This window comes from Schistocerca cancellata, chromosome 7 (genome assembly GCF_023864275.1).
Source record: "Schistocerca cancellata isolate TAMUIC-IGC-003103 chromosome 7, iqSchCanc2.1, whole genome shotgun sequence".
Lineage (NCBI taxonomy): Eukaryota > Metazoa > Arthropoda > Insecta > Orthoptera > Acrididae > Schistocerca > Schistocerca cancellata.
Window position 1 is genome coordinate 491565740 of NC_064632.1, and position 19775 is coordinate 491585514.

The window sequence follows — 19775 nt, forward strand, 5'->3', positions numbered from 1 at the left end:
GAGCATATACTACAATGAAGAGTAGTCGATGGAGATTTGTTCTAACTCGTCACATGCTCGATATGTCCACCATTTCGTTTCCTAACATCCTTCAAACGAACACTGAAGTTAGTGATTACCCTACGGCACATGCCTTCCGTAATTTCACTCCAAGCTTGAAGAATAAGTCTTCCGAGCTCCATTAAATCACGTGGACGTTTCGGGAAAATTTTTTCCTTTAGGTACCCCCAAAGAAAAAAGTCACATGGGTTGAGGTCTGGACTATTGGGGGGGGGGGGGGGGGGGGGGTCAATTTTGTCCGTCATTGAAGCGACCTGTAAACCTGAGTGAAATGATCCGCATGTCGAAATGCTCGTGTAAAAACTCCAATACAGTGTTTGCAGTATGTGGCCTTGCTCCATCTTGCATGAACCACTGCGTGTTGAAGGGCAAGGCAGTAGCAAGAAGTTGTGGAATTTAATGGAGCTCAGAAGACTTATTCTTGAAGCTTGCAGTGAAATTACGGAAGACATGTGCCGTAGGGTAATCACTAACTTCAGTGTTCGTTTGAAGGAAGTTAGGAAATGAAATGGTGGACATATTGAGCATGTGACGAGTTAGAACAAATCTCCATCGACGGCTCTCCATTATAGTATATATTCCTTTCAGATTGTATTGACAATAAAGTTTATATTCAAAAACAAAATGGTAACACATTTCGTGCGCTACCCTGTATTTAAGCTTCACTTGATACCAGAATGAGATTTTCACTCTGCAGCGGAGTGTGCGCTGATATGAAACTTCCTGGCAGATTAAAACTGTGTGGCCGACAGAGACTCGAACTCGGGACCTGTAAAGTTTGGAAGGTAGGAGACGAGATACTGGCAGAAGTAAAGCTGTGAGGACCGGGCGTGAGTCGTGTTTCGGTAGCTCAGATGGTAGAGCACTTGCCCGCGAAAGGCAAAGGTCCCGAGTTCGAGTCTCGGTCGAGCACACAGTTTTAATCTGCCAGGAAGCTTCACTTGATAATTTGCTAGTCAATGAGCGTTGTAAATTATCCAGTACTTTATTCGCTACTATTTAAAGTGAACTTATGTTTCATGTGCTCTAGTGCGATGACCTTTCTGCCAGAGCAATCAAAGAATCCAGAGTTACGACTCGAAGAAAGTAGTTCGTCTGACCACAACACGTTACGAACGGAGATCTCCACAGACTCTGATAAATATCGTGCAAGTGTTTTATGGTGTAACATACTAATTTTCATCAGTGTATTAGCGTTATACAAGTGTGTCCCAAGTTTTCTCTGTTGTGTGAGGATTTTCACTTCCTACAGTTGGAGAACATAATTGCAGGCGGTGTTTAATTACAGTTACAACATATCGAAGTACGTCATTATAAATTCACTGTCTTACGTACTGTACCGCCGCCTATAACGACCGTTCCTTGAAGAAATGCCTTCGGGAAGAATGAGGAGGCGGTAGAGAAGAGGTGTACTCACCGAACTGGGTCTAATGAGATCGGGCAAGTACTGGGCGCTGTGTCTTTGAGAAGCCGCCCAAGTTGGGCCGGAGTTGGCAGGGCTCCGGCGGGCGGTAGGTTTTAATTATCCGTTAACTCGCTGCACGTCCGCCCATTACGGCGTATCGTATCGTATGGCACCGCATCGCCCCGTATCTCCCGCAGGCGAGCTGGCGGCGATGAGCGCTCGTTGGCTATTATCTCTTCATTAGCGCGCCGCCTGCCGTATGTTCACGAGCACGGCGAGAACCCTCATGGGTGCCGGCGTCGCAACTAGGTTATAGTTAAGTGTTTTCAGTTAAGTGTCTACGAGCATGCGACAAATTTCCAGCAGGCCCTTGTTTTTATTGGCAAATTTTCGTCGACAGTACCCGCCGACGACGATAAAGCCACGTACTTGCAACTGAATGACAATAGTTATACTGTTACGTACAAGGTGATGTTATTGAACTACACGCAAATAAACGTAAATTGGTAACAAAATTCGGGGTGCACAAACTTTATTCAACATGTAAACGTCACTACAGAAATTCGGATTAACACTACTGGCCATTAAAATTGCTACACCATGAAGATGTGCTACAGACGCGAAATTTAACCGACCGGAAGAAGATGCTGTGATATGCAAATGATTAGCTTTTCAGAGTATTCACACAAGGTTGGCACCGGTGGCGACACCTACAACGGGCTGACATCAGGAAAGTTTCTAACCGATTTCTCATACACAAACAGCAGTTGACCGGCGTTGCCTGGTGAAACGTTGTGATGCCTCGTGTAAGGAGGAGAAATGCGTACCATCACGTTTCCGTCTTTGATAAAGGTCCGATTGTAGCCTCTCGCCGGACGTGGTGGCCAAGCGGTTAAAGGCGCTCCAGTCTGGAACCGCGCGACCGCTACGGTCGCAGGTTCGAATCCTGCCTCGGGCATGGATGTGTGATGTCCTTAGGTTAGTCAGGTTTAAGTAGTTCTAAGTTCTAGGGGACTGATGACCTTAGAAGTTAAGTCCCATAGTGCTCAGAGCCATTTTTTTTTGTAGCCTCTCACGATTGCGCTTTATCGTATCGCGACATTGCTGCTCGCGTTGGTCGAGATCCAATGGCTGTTAGCAGAATATGGAATTTGTTCGTTCAGGAGGGTAATACGGAACGCCGTGCTGGATCCCAACGGCCTCGTATCACTAGCAGTCGAGATAACAGGCATCGTATCTGCATGGCTGTAAAGGATCGTGCAGTCACGTCTCGATCCCTGAGTCAACAGATGGGGACGTTTGCTAGTCAACAACCATCTGCGCGAACAGTTCGACGACGTTTGCAGCAGCATGGATTATCAGCTCGGAGAGCATGGCTGCGGTTACCCTTGACGCTGCATCACAGACAGGAGCTCCTGCAATGGCGTATTCAACGACGAACCTTGGTGCACAACTGGCAAAAATCATTTTTTCGGATGAGTCCAGGTTCTGTTTGCATATCATGATGGTCGCATACATGTTTGGGGACATCGCGGTGAACACACATTGGAAGCGTGTATTCGTCATCGCCATACTGGCGTATCACCCAGCGTGATGGTATGGGGTGCCATTGGTTACACGTCTCGGTCACCTCTTGTTCGCATTGACGGCACTTTTAACAGTGGACGTTACATTTCAGATGTGTTACGACCCGTGGCTCTACCCTTCATTCGATCCCTGCGAAACCCTACCTTTTGGCAGGATAATGTACGACCCTATGTTACAGGTCCTGTAATGGCCTTTCTAGATACAGAAAATGTTCGACTGCTGCGCTGGCCAGCACATTCTCCAGATCTCTCACCAGCTGAAAACGTCTGGTCAGTGGTGGCCGAGCAACTGGCTCGTCACAATACCCCAGTCTTGATGAACTGTGGTATTGTGTTGAAGCTGCATGGGCAGCTGTACCTGTACACGCCATCCAGGCTCTGTTTGACTCAAGGTGCAGGCGTATCAGGGCCGTTATTACGGTCAGAGGTGGTTATCCTGGGTACTCATTTCTCAAGTTCTATACACCCAAAGTGCGTGAAAATGTAATCGCATGTCAGTTCTAGTATAATGTATTTGTCCAATGAATACCCGTTTATCATCTGCATTTCTTCTTGGTGTACCAATTTTAATGGCCAGTAGTGTAGGTTATGACATGTTTGATATGCCTGCCATCATTGGTGATGATGTGGTGCAGACAAATAACGAAATTCTGCTTGACCCGTTGAAGTGTCGGAACGTTGATGCTTTCGATTATGTCCTGAAGGTATTCAGCTCAGAAATGGTTTTGGTGCTATTTCTGTACACCCTGTCTTTAATATAGCCCCACAAACAGGAGACGTATTTGTTCAGATCGGGAGAATATGGCGGCCAATCGAGCCCTACGCCAGTGGCCTCTGAGTACCCCAAGGCCAGACTGCGATCCCCAAAGAGCTCCTCCAGCACATCAAATACTCTCTTGCTTCGATGGGTTCGAGCTCCGTCTTGAATGAACCAATTTTGTCGAAATCAGGGTCGCTTTGGATAACGGGGATGAAATCATCTTCGAAAACCTTCAAGTACTGTTTGGTAGTCACCGAGCCATCAAGGAACATCGAACCGATTATTCCGTGGCTGGACATTGCAAACCACACGGTCTCACATTGAGGTGAAGGGACTTCACGATCGCGAAATGCGAATTCTCAGACCACCAAATGCGCCAGTTTTCCTTATTGAAGAAACCCTCCAAATGGAAGTGGGCTTCGTCGCTAAACCAAACCATATTCACATCAAAGTCCTGTTCGTCAACACTACCTCTGATCCATGGCCCTAAGGGTTAATGGCTGATGGGTTTGAATTTCGTATGGAAAGAGATGCAGGTCTTCAACAACAATTTGTCGAAGTGTCTCCTTGTTGATTCCTACCTGTTGTGCTGGTTTGAAACACAGCGCTTGTTTTATAGATGTTTTCAGGTGTTTTCACCCTTTTTAGACGAGCGACATTGCCAACACTGTCATCTGGAACGCTAGCCGTTCTTTGGAACTTGCGAATCAAACTCTCGATTGAAATTACAATGAAATGAATACCCTTAGCTGCATACAGGCGTTGATATAAGTCAAAATGTGTGCCCCGATCGGGACTCGAACCCGGGATCTCCTGCTTACATGGCAGACGCTCTATCATCTGAGCCACCGCGGACACAGACGATAGTCCGACTGTTTCCCGTGAGACCCATATTCGCAACTTATTGTACCGCACTATATTCATAGTGCACCTGCCCATCATACACATTAGCGCCCGAAAACCTCAAACCACACACACACACACACACACACACACACACACACACACACATACACATCATACACATTACTCGCGGCTTTACCACCGTTCCCGGTAAGAGTTCAGGCACTGTTTGTGCATCCTCACAGAAGAAGATGGTCAAATGGCCGGTGAGCCTTAACTATATATACACTACTGGCAATTAAAATTGTTACAGCAAGAAGAAATGCAGATGATAAACGGGTATTCACTTGTCAAATATGTTATACTAGAACTAACATGTGATTACATCTTCATGCAATTTGGGTGCATAGATCCTCAGAAATCAGTACCCAGAACAACCACCTCCAGCCGTAATAAAGGCCTTGATACGCCTGGGCATTGAGTTAGAGCTTAGATGGCGCCTACAGGTACAGCTGCCCATGGAGCTTCAACACGATACCACAGTTCATCAAGAGTAGTGACTGGCGTATTGTGACGAGCCAGTTGGTCGGCCATTATTGACCAGACGTTTTCAATTGGTGAGAGATCTGGAGAATGTGCTGGCCAGGGCAGCAGTCGAACATTTTCTGTATCCAGAAAGGCCCGTACAGGACCTGCAAAATGCGGTCGTGCATTATCCTGCTGAAACGTAGGGCTTCGCAGGGATCGAATGGAGAGTAGAGCGACGAATCGTAATACAACTGAAATGTGACGTCCACTGTTCAAAGTGCCGTCAATGCGAACAAGAGGTGACCGAGTCGAGTAACCAATGGCACCCCATACCATCACGCTAGGTGATACGCCAGCATGGCGATGACGAATGCACGCTTCCAATGTGCGTTCACCGCGATGTCGCCAAACACGGATGAGACCATCATGATGCTGTAAACAGAACCTGGATTCATCCGAAAAAAATGACGTTTTGTCACTCGTGCACCCAGGTTCGTCGTTGAGTACACCATCGTAGGCACTCCTGTTTGTGATGCAGCGTCAAGGTTAAACGCAGCTATGGTCTGCTGATAGTCCATACTGCTGCAAACGTCGTCGAACTGTTCGTGCAGATGGTTGTTGTCTTTCAAACGTCCCCATCTGTTGACTCAGGGATCGAGACGTGGCTGCACGATCCGTTACAGCCATGCGGATAAGATGCCTGTCTTCTCGACTGTTAGTGATACGAGGCCGTTGGGATCCAGCACGGCGTTCCGTATTACCCTCCTGAACCCACCGATTCCATATTATGCTAACAGTCATTGGATCTCGACCAACGCGAGCAGCAATGTCGGGATACGATAAACCGCAATCGCGAAAGGCTACAATCCGACCTTTATCAAAGTCTAAAACGTGATGGTACGTATTTCTCCTCCTGACACGAGGCATCACAACAACGTTTCACCAGGCAACGCCGGTCAACAGCTGTTTGTGTATGAGAAATCGGTTGGAAACTTTCCTCATGTCAGCAAGTTGTATGTGTCGCCATCGGCGCCATGTCCGAAAGAACAGATACCATCTTAGTACATATAAATTCTCGATTGTTAGAACACTTTGACCGCTTGCCTTCAGTTTGAAGTCAGCCGCAAACTTCATTTGAGCCGCAGTTGGGCTGTTATTGCTCGCATAGTAGGCCCTCTCAAGCGCTATATGTTCAGGCGCGAGGTACCGTCACATTTTCACGAGCAAATGGCCGATTACAAAAAGGCGCTTGCGCATGTGGATACTAATGCCCATAATATCCCGCGGTCAACCGTGCAGTTTGAACGTCCTAAAGCAAACCGTCTAGAAGTTATAACTATTTTATTTCTAATAGTTCTATAATTGTCACCTAGTACATGTGCTTCTTTTGTATTTTTCAGTAAGATAGTAGCCGGACGAATAAGGACTACATAAAGAGCAAATTAGCAGAGGCAAAGCAGCCCAGTATATAAGCATCAGGATAATACAATATAAGGCAATGACTTATACAGTATCAGAGGACATAAACTGGAGGTTAAGCAACTAGGTTAATCTCTGTGTATCCATTTTTTTGTTGGGTATTGGGACAGTAACTTTTGCTATATTTTACATGTGCTAGAGATAAGACGAAAAGCTGTATTTACTGGTTTTATCCGTTCCTATCATCAACTACCACTGTAAGCACCATAAACGATAAGAAGATTCAATTCAGTGAACTTCGATGCCTTGAGCCTTCTACAGAAAGTATAGTAATGTTTCCCGGTAACCATGTGATCAACCAGTCATAGAAGGGCCTGAAGATGTTGTACTGTAATACCAAAACCGGATGTGTAAGAATAAGGCCTGTAAATGCAACTAATAATGTTGTCCTCACTATAGAGGATGTCCAAGAAATATTGTGAAAAACATTGAGAGTTGGTAGAGGTTGTCTTGACGAATCGAAGAGAGGAACTCTTTTTTTACTCCTGTATACCGAAAAACATTGGAAAATTTGGAGGGTTCGAAGACAAAAATAAACTGCGGATGGAAACCCGTGTCCAAAATCGTCATCAACCAAGACAGCAGAGCATCGCATTCATAGTAGACAAGGCCTCTCTATGCAGCAATTAGTCCCAATCACTGAGTAACAAACTACATTGCGAGTCGTTCCGCCTTTGATCCGTGAACGTACAGAGTCACGTTTCCTGCCGAAGGTATAGTCTAGTGCCAGATGCCGCGCCCGTAACTTCGATTCTGTGTAGCATCGTTGGATGACGTTTCTGGACATGGGTTCCTATCCTCGATCTGCTCCTCAAAATCATAGCACTAAACATGTGGTTACGTGTCACTCGGTCGCCATGGAGATGTGACAATGTCAGAAAAGAACTGTCGGTTTTGACTGTTCCCCTAACAGCAATGTTAATGAAGTTGTCTGATTTGTTAGTGTATCAACGCAGACTGTCTAACATTGCGAGAAACGATGATGTGTACCACTCGCTGCCATGTAACATGGCGAAAGAGTGGTGGTCCTGAAAAGATTAAAAAATCTTTATCGAAAGTATTAGTACTTAAGCGCCACTACTTGACGGTCACAATCGGTTTGATATCCGACAGAAATATCTGCTATCAGTGAATGCAGTTCCATATTAACCCATTTCCGAGCGAACACTGCTAAGGGAACTGCATGTATTTAGTTGCCACGCAAACGGCTGTTTCTCACAGCAGCGCATAAAACTGCACGTTTCCACGGGCCAAACATCACCAAAACTTGACGGTAGGTGAATAGTGTCGTCCAACGGGTTGCGATCGCTCCTGTTTTCAAACGAGCAAGTCGTCGAGTGTACGGACTGTAAATTTCGATGTTTACCCCAAAGTGTATGTAAGATATTGCTGAGGACGAAAGTGTTTCGTGATGTTGTGGGGTGTTTTCGCACCATCAATTGAGCTTATTCATCCCAGGTACTGTGAACATGAACTAGGATGTTTACTTCAATATTTTTGATGACTAAGTTCCATATCTTGTACATGCTCATGATCATGCAATGACACTCCCATTTTCCAACATCCTAACAGCCGCATTCACAGCGCTTCACCAATATGTTCCTCATTTGGGCAACACTGACTCAACCTGTCACACCGCGACTGACTATTAACGATCCGATCTTGATCCCTTATAAAATGTCTCACACTGTTTGGAATAGCTGGTAAAATGTAGCAGAAGTTTGGTAGCTTTGTGGGATCAAACCATAAACACTCTGCTGAATATGGTGTACACGAAGTACCTTCTATAGTCTCTTCCCTGCCATTACCAAGGCTTGAGACGTTGTTAGAAGATATTAATGTGACGTCATCTTTGTGCGACTAAATTACAGGTCCATATCGTTAACGTCGATATGCAGCAGGATTTTAGAACATATATTGTGTTCGAACATTATGAATTACTTCGAACTACACGGTCTATTGACACACAGTCAACATGGGTTTAGAAAACATTGTTCCTGTGAAACACAACTAGCTCTTTATTCACATGAAGTGCTGAGTGCTATTGACAAGGGATTTCAGATCGATTCCGTGTTCCTGGATTTCCGGAAGGCTTTTGACACTGTACCACACAAGCAGCTCGTTGTAAAATTGCATGCTTATGGAATATCGTCCCAGTTATGTGACAGGATTTGCGATTTCCTGTCAGAGACGTCACAGTTCGTAGTAATTGACGGAAGGTCATCGAGTAAAAGAGAAGTGATTTCAGGCGTTTCCAAGGTAGTGTTAAAGGCCCTTTGCTGTTCGGTATCTATATAAACTATATGGGAGACAATCTGTGCAGCCGTCTTTGGTTGTTCGCAGTTGACGCTGTCGTTTATCGACTAATAAAGTCATCAGAAGATCAAAACAAACTGCAAAACGATTTAGAAAAAAATATCTGAATGGTGCGAAAAGTGGCAGTTGACCCTAAATGAAAAGTGTGAGGTCATCCACATGAGTGCTAAAAGGAACTCGTAAAACTTCGGTTACACAATAAATCAGTCTAATCTAAAAGCCGTAAATTCAACTAAATACCTAGGTATTACAAATATGTATAACATAAATTGGAAAGAACACATAGAAAATGTTCCGGGGAAAGCTAACCAAAGGCCGCGTTTTATTGGCAAGACGCTTATAAAATGAAACAGACCTACTAAGGATACTGCCTACACTACGCTTGTCCGTCCTCTTTTAGAATACTGCTGCGCGGTGTGGGATCCTTACCAGATAGGACTGACGGAGTACATCGAAAAAGTTAAAAAAAGGCAGCACGTTTTGTAACACCGCGAAATATGGGAGAGAGTGTCACAGAAATGATACAGGATTTGGGCTGGACATCATTAAAAGAGAGGCGTTTTTCGTTGCGACGGAACCTTCTCACAAAATTCCAATCACCAACTTTCTCCTCTGAATGCGAAAATATTTTGTTGACACCGACCTACATAGAGCGCTAGGATCACCACGATAAAATAAAGGAAATCAGAGCTCGTACGGAAAGATATAGGTGATCATTCTTTCCACGCTATACGATATTGGAATAACAGAATTGTGAAGGTGGTTCGATGAACCCTCTGCCAGGACTTCAATGTGATTTGCAGAGTATCCATGTAGATGCAGATGTAGATAATTCAATCGTGGTTGCAGTAAAGATGGTTTTATTAGTTGTTCATTTGCGACGCGTACCTCCTGTGTTGAAAGGCATCTTCAGACATTCGAACTATAGGTCAATAATCATCCCCTGAATACGTTTGACTCCTTACTTCATGAGATGATTATATACCCATAGTTCTATTGTCTGACGATGCCTTTCAGTACAGGCGAAACGCGTCGCAAATGAAGAACTAATAAAACCACCTTTAGTGCAGACACGACAGAATTCTCTCTAACATTACTACGATAGCTGTGCCAGTAGCACAGAATTTGAGAATGGACTAGAAGGACTTTAATTATTAATGTGTGCTTACATATACCGTTAGGGCTTAATCCAGCTATGCCTCCATTACAAGGTTCAGCACTAGGGGAATGTGTGTCCTATGAACAAATCCCTATATTTAGCACACACCGCACCTCAATCTACAGAAAAACTGTCAATTTATCTTATTCTTAACAGTGCGGCTTTTAGACAACAGAAATAACTTCTGACAAAAGTTTTCGGTAATGTCAGGATTACATTAATACATGTAATACGATACTAAGCAGTGTCTTTCATTGCCATATTTCTAAGCAATCTGATGTATTTAAATTTGGCTCACGATCTACGGGACTAGGGTAATTGGTTACATGCCACAAAAGCACCGCTGGATTAATACATCAGCGCTTGCCGCACCGGCAGAAGCCTCTTAGGTGCGGAAGATCGCGCTGTACCATTAAGACAAACTGCAACATCTAACGATTTTAATATTTTGCAGAATCACACAGCTTAGTTCCTAGTGCCGGCTCTTGACGGTTTGTATCCATAACACAGTGAGGTAATTGGCGCATCCTATCTCCCACATACTCATCCACTCCTAATTCTGTCAGTCAATCTGTGCACTGAAAGAAAAATTTCATCTTTGCTGTGAAGTTCTTTGGATGCCAACTTCTTTTTTTTTTTTGAGTCATCACGTCAGTTTGGTTACACGTGACCTGACGCAAAATCCTTTCTTGTGCCAAGCTCTTCATCTCAGAGAAGCAGTTGCACCTAACATCTTCAACTAACTGTTGGATGTATCCTAGTCTCTGCATTCTCCTACAGTTTTTGCCCTCTACAGCTCCATCTAATACAATGGAATTTCTTCCCTTATGACTTAAGATATGGTCTATCATCCTGCGGCTTCTCCTCTTCAGTGTTTTCCACATCTTCCGCTCTCTCCCGATCCTGTCGAGAACTTCCTCATTACTTATCAAAAAGATAAACATCATCCGAACAGGCGCTGAAGGACCGCCTTGTCATCTTCAGCCCTTAGGTTTCACCGGATGTGGATACAGAGGGGCATGTAGTCAGCATACCGCTCTCCTAGCCGTTGAGTTTTCATGACCGGTGTCAAGTAGCTCCTTAATTGGCCTCACAAGGGCTGAGTGCGCCACACTTGCCAACAGCACCCGGCGGAGCCTACGGTGATCCATCGAAGTGCTAGCCAAGCCCGGTGGCTCGTAACTGCGATGATCTGACGGGAACCGGTGTTATCACTGCCGCAAGGCCGTCGGCCATCGTCCGTTATCAGTCCACCTAATTTTCAACATCCGAGTATAGCACCACACGTTAAACGCTTCGATTCTCTTAACTGCGGTCTTAGCACTGCGCACACTCAAGTTGATAATTAAACGAATTTACCAATTATGCATAATAACTATAGAAAGTAACTATCTTGAGAATGCGTAGTGTAATATTACCCTAAGAATGGTGGAAACTGATTTAACTATCGTATTATAATTGTTGAATGTGAGGTCCGCCAGTTATGTAAAACACCGTTTTTCTCAGTACTCAAACATGTTGCGGCACCACTGTGTCATCATCAGCGGGTTTTCGTTTTTATTTATTCTGCAATGTGAACGTTTTTGTTAAATGATTATAATTTTTTTTTTTTTTTGCTGGAAGTTAAACTATCTTCTAGAATGTAATTCAGTTTTTCGCGATGTTTTCGCGCCTATATTCGTTTTTACTTACGTTTTCGTGTGGCAAGTATTTCCATTCTCCGCATAATGCTGAGGTGTTGTGATGCGCACGTAACTGTAACAAGTATTTTTCCCAAATAACGTAGTAAAACACTTTTCACTTCGCCAGAAGACAGTGTGATTCTGGTTTGTTATGTGTCCCAGCGCAGTCAGTGTTTTTTTGTGCACCAGAGAGTTCGGCGCCAAATTTGAATTTTGTTTGCATTTTATCTGTGTGTGTGTGTGTGTGTGAGAGTGTGTGTGTGTGTGTGTGGGGGGGGGGGGGGTGTAGCCAACAATCACCACTCAACCACAGTAGAAACAAACCTAAGAATAGTAAAACCCAGCCACAGCCTATACAGAAAACTGACCATTGAGGAAAACTTCCATATACAGAAGGCAATAGCAGAAGGAAAACAGGTCTTAAACGAATAGACTACACTCTGCAAGGGCACACCATTTAACACATTAAAGGAGCTTTACAAATAAAAGCAGCACAAACAGCAGAAACGGATAAAGTCCACACACGCACACACACACACACACACACACACACACACACACACACAGATAAAATGCAAACAAAATTCAAATTTGGCGCCGAACTCTGGTGAACAAAAGAACACTGACTGCGCTGGGACACATAACAAACCACAATCACACTGTCTTCTGGCGAAGTGAAAAGTGTTTTACTACGTTATTTGGGAAAAATACTTGTTACAGTTACGTGCGCATCACAACACCTCAGCATTATGCGGAGAATGGAAATACTTGCCACACGAAAACGTAAGTAAAAACGAATATAGGCGCGAAAACATCGCGAAAAACTGAATTACATTCTAGAGGATAAAAATTCTCATCAACATCGTTTGGTTACAGATGACAAGCTACCTGTAGTAATTAACACACAAGTAATCCAGAAAACTCATGCACACCAAATGTATAGGTATTTATAAAAAGAAACGATATGTTGTTTGAACTAAAAATGCACATAATTTAAAAACATTTAACAAAAATGTAAACATTGCAGAATAAATAAAAACGAAAACCCACTGATGGTGCCGAAATATGTTTGGGTACTGAGAAAAACGGTGTTTTGCATAACTGACGGACCTCACATCCAACAATTTTAACTGCAAACACGGCCAATACGTGGAGCTGCAAATCAAAATGATGGATATAGCGTAGTATATATAGTGGAGATACTTAAATTCGAATTCGGCGAGTCTATCACAATTTCCGCAGAGATTTTGGGGGAGCGAGGAGGCCGGATTGCGAGTTCGGAGCAGATGAGGATAGTGTCCCCCAAATATTGCCATTCAGCATGGCCGGCAAGGCCACCGGGGTCTATAAAAGGGGGGAGCTGCCACTGAGACACTGAAAAGGCGACAGAAGTAAAAGTTAAGGTGTACTCTATCGGGGTAGGCACTTTGGTTCCTTCGGACAATACCAAAGGAAAAATAATCTATCTTACATTTTATTGTGGCAGAGAGTAGCGAGTTCGCAGTATTTACTTAAATAACGTTTAGAATTTGGTTGGACGTCAGGAAATCGTGGAGAAAGATATAATTACAAGCAGGGTTAATACTTGGCACGTTGTAGTGTTTGACGTCACTGCCACCAGGAATACTGTGAGCAGTGGGGCGAGGCACAGTTGTTAGAATACTCGCCGCTCGGCGTTTGAACTGGATGGACGTGTGGCGAATATCTATCTGTCATGTTTGCACAAAAAGTTTTGATTGTGTCCTTAGTGTGCCAGTAACATTCACGCAGTTAAGTCACGCAGCCAGCGAATTTTATGACTATGTTTTAGTATATTCCTGCTGGTGATAAACTGCTGTGGCTTAGTACTTGATGAGCAAAACTTACAGCACACGCTAGACATCATCCCGTGAGTGAAGGTAAGCTGAGCAAGGCACGGTGTACTAACAAAGTTTTAACTGCACAACTGTTTTCGCTGATGACCCTTTGCTGGCAACTTGCGAGTTGTGGGATTTGTTCACTTTGAGAGTATCGAATCATTTATTTACGGCTTTCCTAACTATCCTGGGGAGTTATGATGTGTTACGTGTAGTAAACAGCATAAATTAAATGTATCCAACTCAGGTTAGTTGTGTTTTTGCATATAGATAACAAACCCTTGGGTTAGTGAAGTTTCGAGTGTGGCTTTTTTACCACTGGTATCGGCACAATAGCATTTGAGCAAGCTCTTTGAATTGTGATAAGCACCATCTTAGATTTTGTGTAGATGTAATTACGAATCTACAACCACTTAATATGAGGACACTGGGCCTCTACAACGCAGCTCACTTCTCCCAGAATTAAGTTCTCTTCATATACAGTTATATTCAAATTCCCCAAGTATGGTTGTGCTGAAAACTTAACTAGGCAGAATTCACAATGTTGCAGCGCAGGGTACTGAAAACTGCACTAGAGGTGTGGTCAGGTGAGTTAAACAGGTTGGAGCAGTGCGGCTGGCCTTCAAGGTCGCAGACTGGCAGGCAGGTCAGTGTCAATAGGCTTATAGAGGCACGCACCAGTGCAGACCGCCTGTTATTGTGACAGAGGGTTGTGTCCGGCAGTACGTTGTCAACTAGGACTTGTCAGTCCTAGGTACTTTTATTGTGTTTGGCACCAACACAATTGTTAGATTCTTAGTCAAAATTAATCTGGCCGCCATAGGATAACGGAAATTTTACAAGTAGACTTCTCTTGTCCAGGAAAGCCTTTTTTCCTGTGGCCTGCTTTTTTACATCCTCTTTTCTTCCGCTGTTATGGTTCATTTTGCTTCCAGGGCAGAAGAATACCTTAAATTCGTCAAAAAATTTGATGTTAATCTTCTCACTGTCCTCTGCTACTCCTTATTGTAAGCGTCTTTTTTCGGTTTATTCTCAATCTTTATTCTGTAATTCTTCTTCATTTTTAATGAGGATAACAATGTCATCAGCGATACTTACCATTGATGGCTTTTGACCCTGAATTTTAACCCCACTACTAAACCTTTCTTTTATTTCAGTTATTGCTACTGTATAGACTGAACAGTAGGAGAAAAAGTTTATATCCTAGTTTTACTCCTTATTTAATCCGAAAACCTCATTCTCGGTCATTCATTCTTATTGTTCACTAGAGTTTTCTGTTTTTGTCTATAGCTTACTCCTATTTTTCTTGAACCATGTTACATTGTCGACTGCTTTTTCCATGTCGACAAATACTATGAATTTTTGTAAGTCTTGCTTCTATTATCAAGCGCAACGTCAAGACTGCCTCTGTGGTGCCTTTACCTTTTCTGTCGCAAACTCATCGTTGTCTAACAGATCCTCAATTTTCTTTTCCATTCTGCTGTATATTATTCTTGTCAGCAATTTCGATGCATCATCTGTTAAGATGATGGAGCGATAGCCTTCGCACTTACCTGCTTTTGTTATTTTCAGGATTGTGTGGAAACTCTGATGCTGTGTCTTCTGACTCACTGAGTAGTCGTTTGGTTGCCACCTACCACAATGCTTTTAGAAATTCCGAACCAATACTATCTATTCCTCTACCTTCTTTGATCGCAAGTCTTCCAGAGCTCTGTTAATCTGTGACTATAATACTGAATTTCCTATGTTTTCCACATTGACCCCCACTTCTTCCTTACTCATGTCATGAGACGATTCCTCAACGACGTAGAGGTTTTCAGTGAACTCTTTCCACTCTTTCTGCCTCGCTTTACTCTACGTTTAAGTGTTGATTTCCCATTGCACTCTTAATGTTACAAATTTTGCTTAAAATTTCGTCGAGGATTGTTTAGATTTATCTACATGCTGGATATACTGTTCCGTCAATCATTTATTTTTCAATTTCTTCATATTTTTCTTGCAGTCATTTCGTGCAGTTCCTATTTACTCATATTTCATTGCTAGTGACATATATTTCTGTATTCTTTACATTCCTTGAACATTTTGTACTTACATACTTCGTTGATCAAAATAACTTCTGTTACTCTATATTTTTTCGCATTACCTTCCTTGTACCTACGAGTTGCTGTACAACTTCAATCATTGTTCTTTTTAGAGATGTCTATTGCTTTTGAACCGCCTATTTCGGTATTCATTATCGCAATATCTATACCCTCTGAGAACTTCACAAGCTTCTGATTCCTGAATACCACAGTGTCCCACTTGTTCCCACATAAATTCTTTCACACAACTTAAATGTGAGCCTTTTATTCGTTAATATTATTTTGTGATTCCAGCGTATATTTGCTCCTGGATACGCCCTGTACTCTAATATCTAATTTCGGAATCTCTGTCTGAGCGTGATGTAATCCAGATAGAATCTCCCTGTATCTCCCGGCGTTTTAGAAATACACCTCCTGCGCTTATGAAAACTGTATACGTTATTACCTCTCTGAAATTTATTGCAAAATCAAACTTCAGCTTCTCCTCTTTCATTCCTATTACCGAACCCATATTATGCCATAACTTTCTTCTACTCCTTCTCCTCCTACGGCGTGACTAAATTATCATCTCCTTTTACATACTAAATTACCAATTAAATATCTCGTATACTTTCCATTTACTCTTCGTGATTTGTTTGTGGCATCGACCTGTGTATATCAACTGTCACTGTTGACGTTGGTTTTTGTCGAATTTCTCGCGAACAATCGTATCACTGGACTGTTGACAGTAGCAAAATCTGTTTTACTATTCATAATGAATCCTATTCCCGTTGTATCATTTCCTGCTGCTTTTTTTTTATTGTTCTATATTAGTCTGAACAGGAATAAATGTCTTTCCATTTCCCTTCACTGGCCTCCAATATATCTAAGGCTGAGCCTTAACATTTCTGAGAACTTCTGGCATCCTTAAAACGTTGAAACTTCTGACATTCACCTTTCATACCTCGTTTTAAGTTAGTCGTTTGTTAGTTATTGAACCTTTTTCCCGTAGTTACCTCGCTCTTTCCAGTCCCTTACCGGCGATCAGAACGGGGGACTAATCCGGAAGATTTCCCAATGGAGAGCACATCATTCTGTCTAATACAGTAGTTGTAAAGCAGTTGACATCAATTAAGTAAAATTTTGTCATATTTTATTAAAAAAAGGTTAATCTGATTATTATAGGAACAAATCATGTGCCAGAAATACAGAAAGGTATGCCTCTGTAATGATAATAGTAATAAGACTTTGTGCTTGCTAAGCGGTCGCATTCCTGTTGATGTCATATTTGTGTCATTTATTTAATTCTCTTAGCTGTGTAATATATTTATTTGTTTGTGGTACATGGACCATTACTATATATATTAAGTGAGCTAAGGATATCTTAAATCGTTACATGTAGAGTTTTGGGACAAGAAAAATGCAAACGTTCGTGTTGTGTTCTGATATGGTTCCATCTGGTACATTACTCCAAGTACAGATCTTCGTCTGGAGTTATGATTACAGACCTGCAAGCCCTTTAGCACACAGCCTAATTTTTCAGTGTATGTGAGAAGTTATGGTTGGCACCAAAGGATTGTCATACGACTGAGAAACTTAGTGATTTACAAAAGGTGTAGAAATCTCTTGTGAAATGATGTAAGTATGAGTTATTGGTGGGGCATCATTCTCCTTTTTTAGTTGTATGCTTGCAGAACAGTCTCTCTCTCTCTTTAATATATCACTAATTCAGAACTCGTGAAGAGGCTGACACGCTAACTACTTATTAATATGCTGCGGCAACAGCAACTACAAAAACAAGTGTGACAGTAATGACACGCGCGCTGTTTCACTACAGAATCGAAAGCGCGAGATGACCTCTTTGCCCGTAGCCAAGCAACGACCGTCTCCACGTCTCGCCAGGAGGTATGCTTACCCTCTGCCGTGCTGACTTTACGGCACCCTCAGTCGCTTACCATCGATCCATCGATATTTACAGGGTGGCCATCCCGGGGCAAGTGCTGGTAGTCATGTAAGACAAGGACTTCCAGAGCAACTTCTGGAAATGAATAACATTTGGGGTGGTTTGGTGGCGCTATTCTGTTAACTTACACGACCACGCAGCACGTCGCTTGGTTTTCGTGGAAGGCCGCCCTGACGTTTAATGTGCTCTTCACGACTACATAATTCACAGACACCGTGAAATTATTGAACCGTAGGCACTGGCGCCCTTTGGATTAGCATGGTGAGAACAGCACCTATAGACTATATAAACATTTCGAAACATCCGCCGTGTTGTTGAGAATATTATGTTTTTTTTTAGTAGGAGTTGATTTGATGTTATTTAAAAGACTGATGGGGTAACCTACACTGCTAAAGATTTCTCTCTCTACGTGGCAATACTCATTTTTGTTTAGTGGGTTTGAGCGGGGTTTTAGTTTATCAGTATTCTTGCTATCTTTGCGCGATTTAATTTTATACTCACGACGGATTTCATTGCTTGTTTGTTTACTGCAAGTCTTGTGGGCGCTATGACTTACATTTTATTTATATTTTTTTATGCAACCAGTATGAGTCAGTTCCAATTTATCTACAGACTATAAGTAATATTTCCTTGCACAGCTATGTTTGTGTTTTACTATCGCCCATATATTATTTTCATTTGCTGGGATCGCAGGTCAAAATTTATGTCTGATTACTGATTTTTTTTCCTTAGGAAAATATAACTGAAACCTTTGGTTTCATATTGTGCCATTTGAAAATGTTTTATAGAAGGTTCACACTGTATAGTGCTTTCAGCCACTAACTGAAAGTTTGTAGATTTTCAGTTATTAATACTTTTGCTCGTTTTCTTATATTTAAATGGATAGTTACAATACTTTAAAATATCAAATGAAAATTTCCCAGTTTTCAGTTATTAACCTTTTTTTCTTGTTTCCTTTCACTTAAATGGAATTGTTAAAGTGTTTCCAAATATCAAGTAAAAGTTTTTCAGTTTTCAATTCTAATTTTTTCTTGCTTCCCTACATTTAATAGTAACTGTGAAGCATCATGTGGTTGTAACTAGGAATGGAAATATAATGTTTTTATTAAATAAATACTTTCCTGAATAACGTTTTAAGTTTATGTGGACTTGTACCTTAGCACTCCCAGATCCCCGAATGCTACAGTATTTCAAATAATAATAATAATAAAAGAAGCGAAGTTTAGAGGAACTCAATATAGTAACAGTGCAGGACTAGCAACTGGTAGTCTCTGTCACAGCTGTTCAGGAAAATCTGAGCGTCATTTTGTGAAAGTACAAACACCCCACTCCATTCTAACAGAGCATCGCTGGACGCAAGTCTTTGCTGTAAATAAACTGTGTCTGGCTGACAAGTTTATACACATATCAAAAAAAGTTTGGCATCACCTCGGTTCCGAGAGTTCCGGAACCTGTACACAAAAATGGAATAGCGGTCAACATAAACATCATTTCCACCCTTTTTATTGCTCATGAAAACCACACACTGCATGTTGTACCACCACACAGCGAAACCTTCAGAGGTGGTGTTCCAGATTGCTGTACACACTGGTACCTCCAATACGCAGTAGCACGGCGTCTTGCATTGATGCATGCCTGTATTCGTGGTGGCATGTTATCCATAAATCCATCGAGGCACTGTTGATGCATATTGTCCACTCCTCAATGACGATTCGGCGTAGATCCCTCAGAGTGGTTGGTGGGTCACGTCGTCCATAAACAGACCTTCTCAGTATATCCCAGGCGTGGTTGATAGGGTTCGTGTATGGAGAATATGCTGGCCACTCTAGTCCAGGGATGTCGTCATCCTGAATGAAGTCATTCACAAGACGTGCACGATGGGGGCGCGAATTGTCGTCCGTGAAGACGAATTCCTCGCCAATATGCTGCCGATATGGTTGCACTATCAGTCGGAGGATGGCATTCACGTATCGTACAGTCATCAAGGCGCCTTCCACGACCGCCAGCGGCGTATGTCAGCTAGAGATGGGAGATCCGCTCTTGAACTAATGCATAGAGTTGCATCTTTCAAAGGAGTG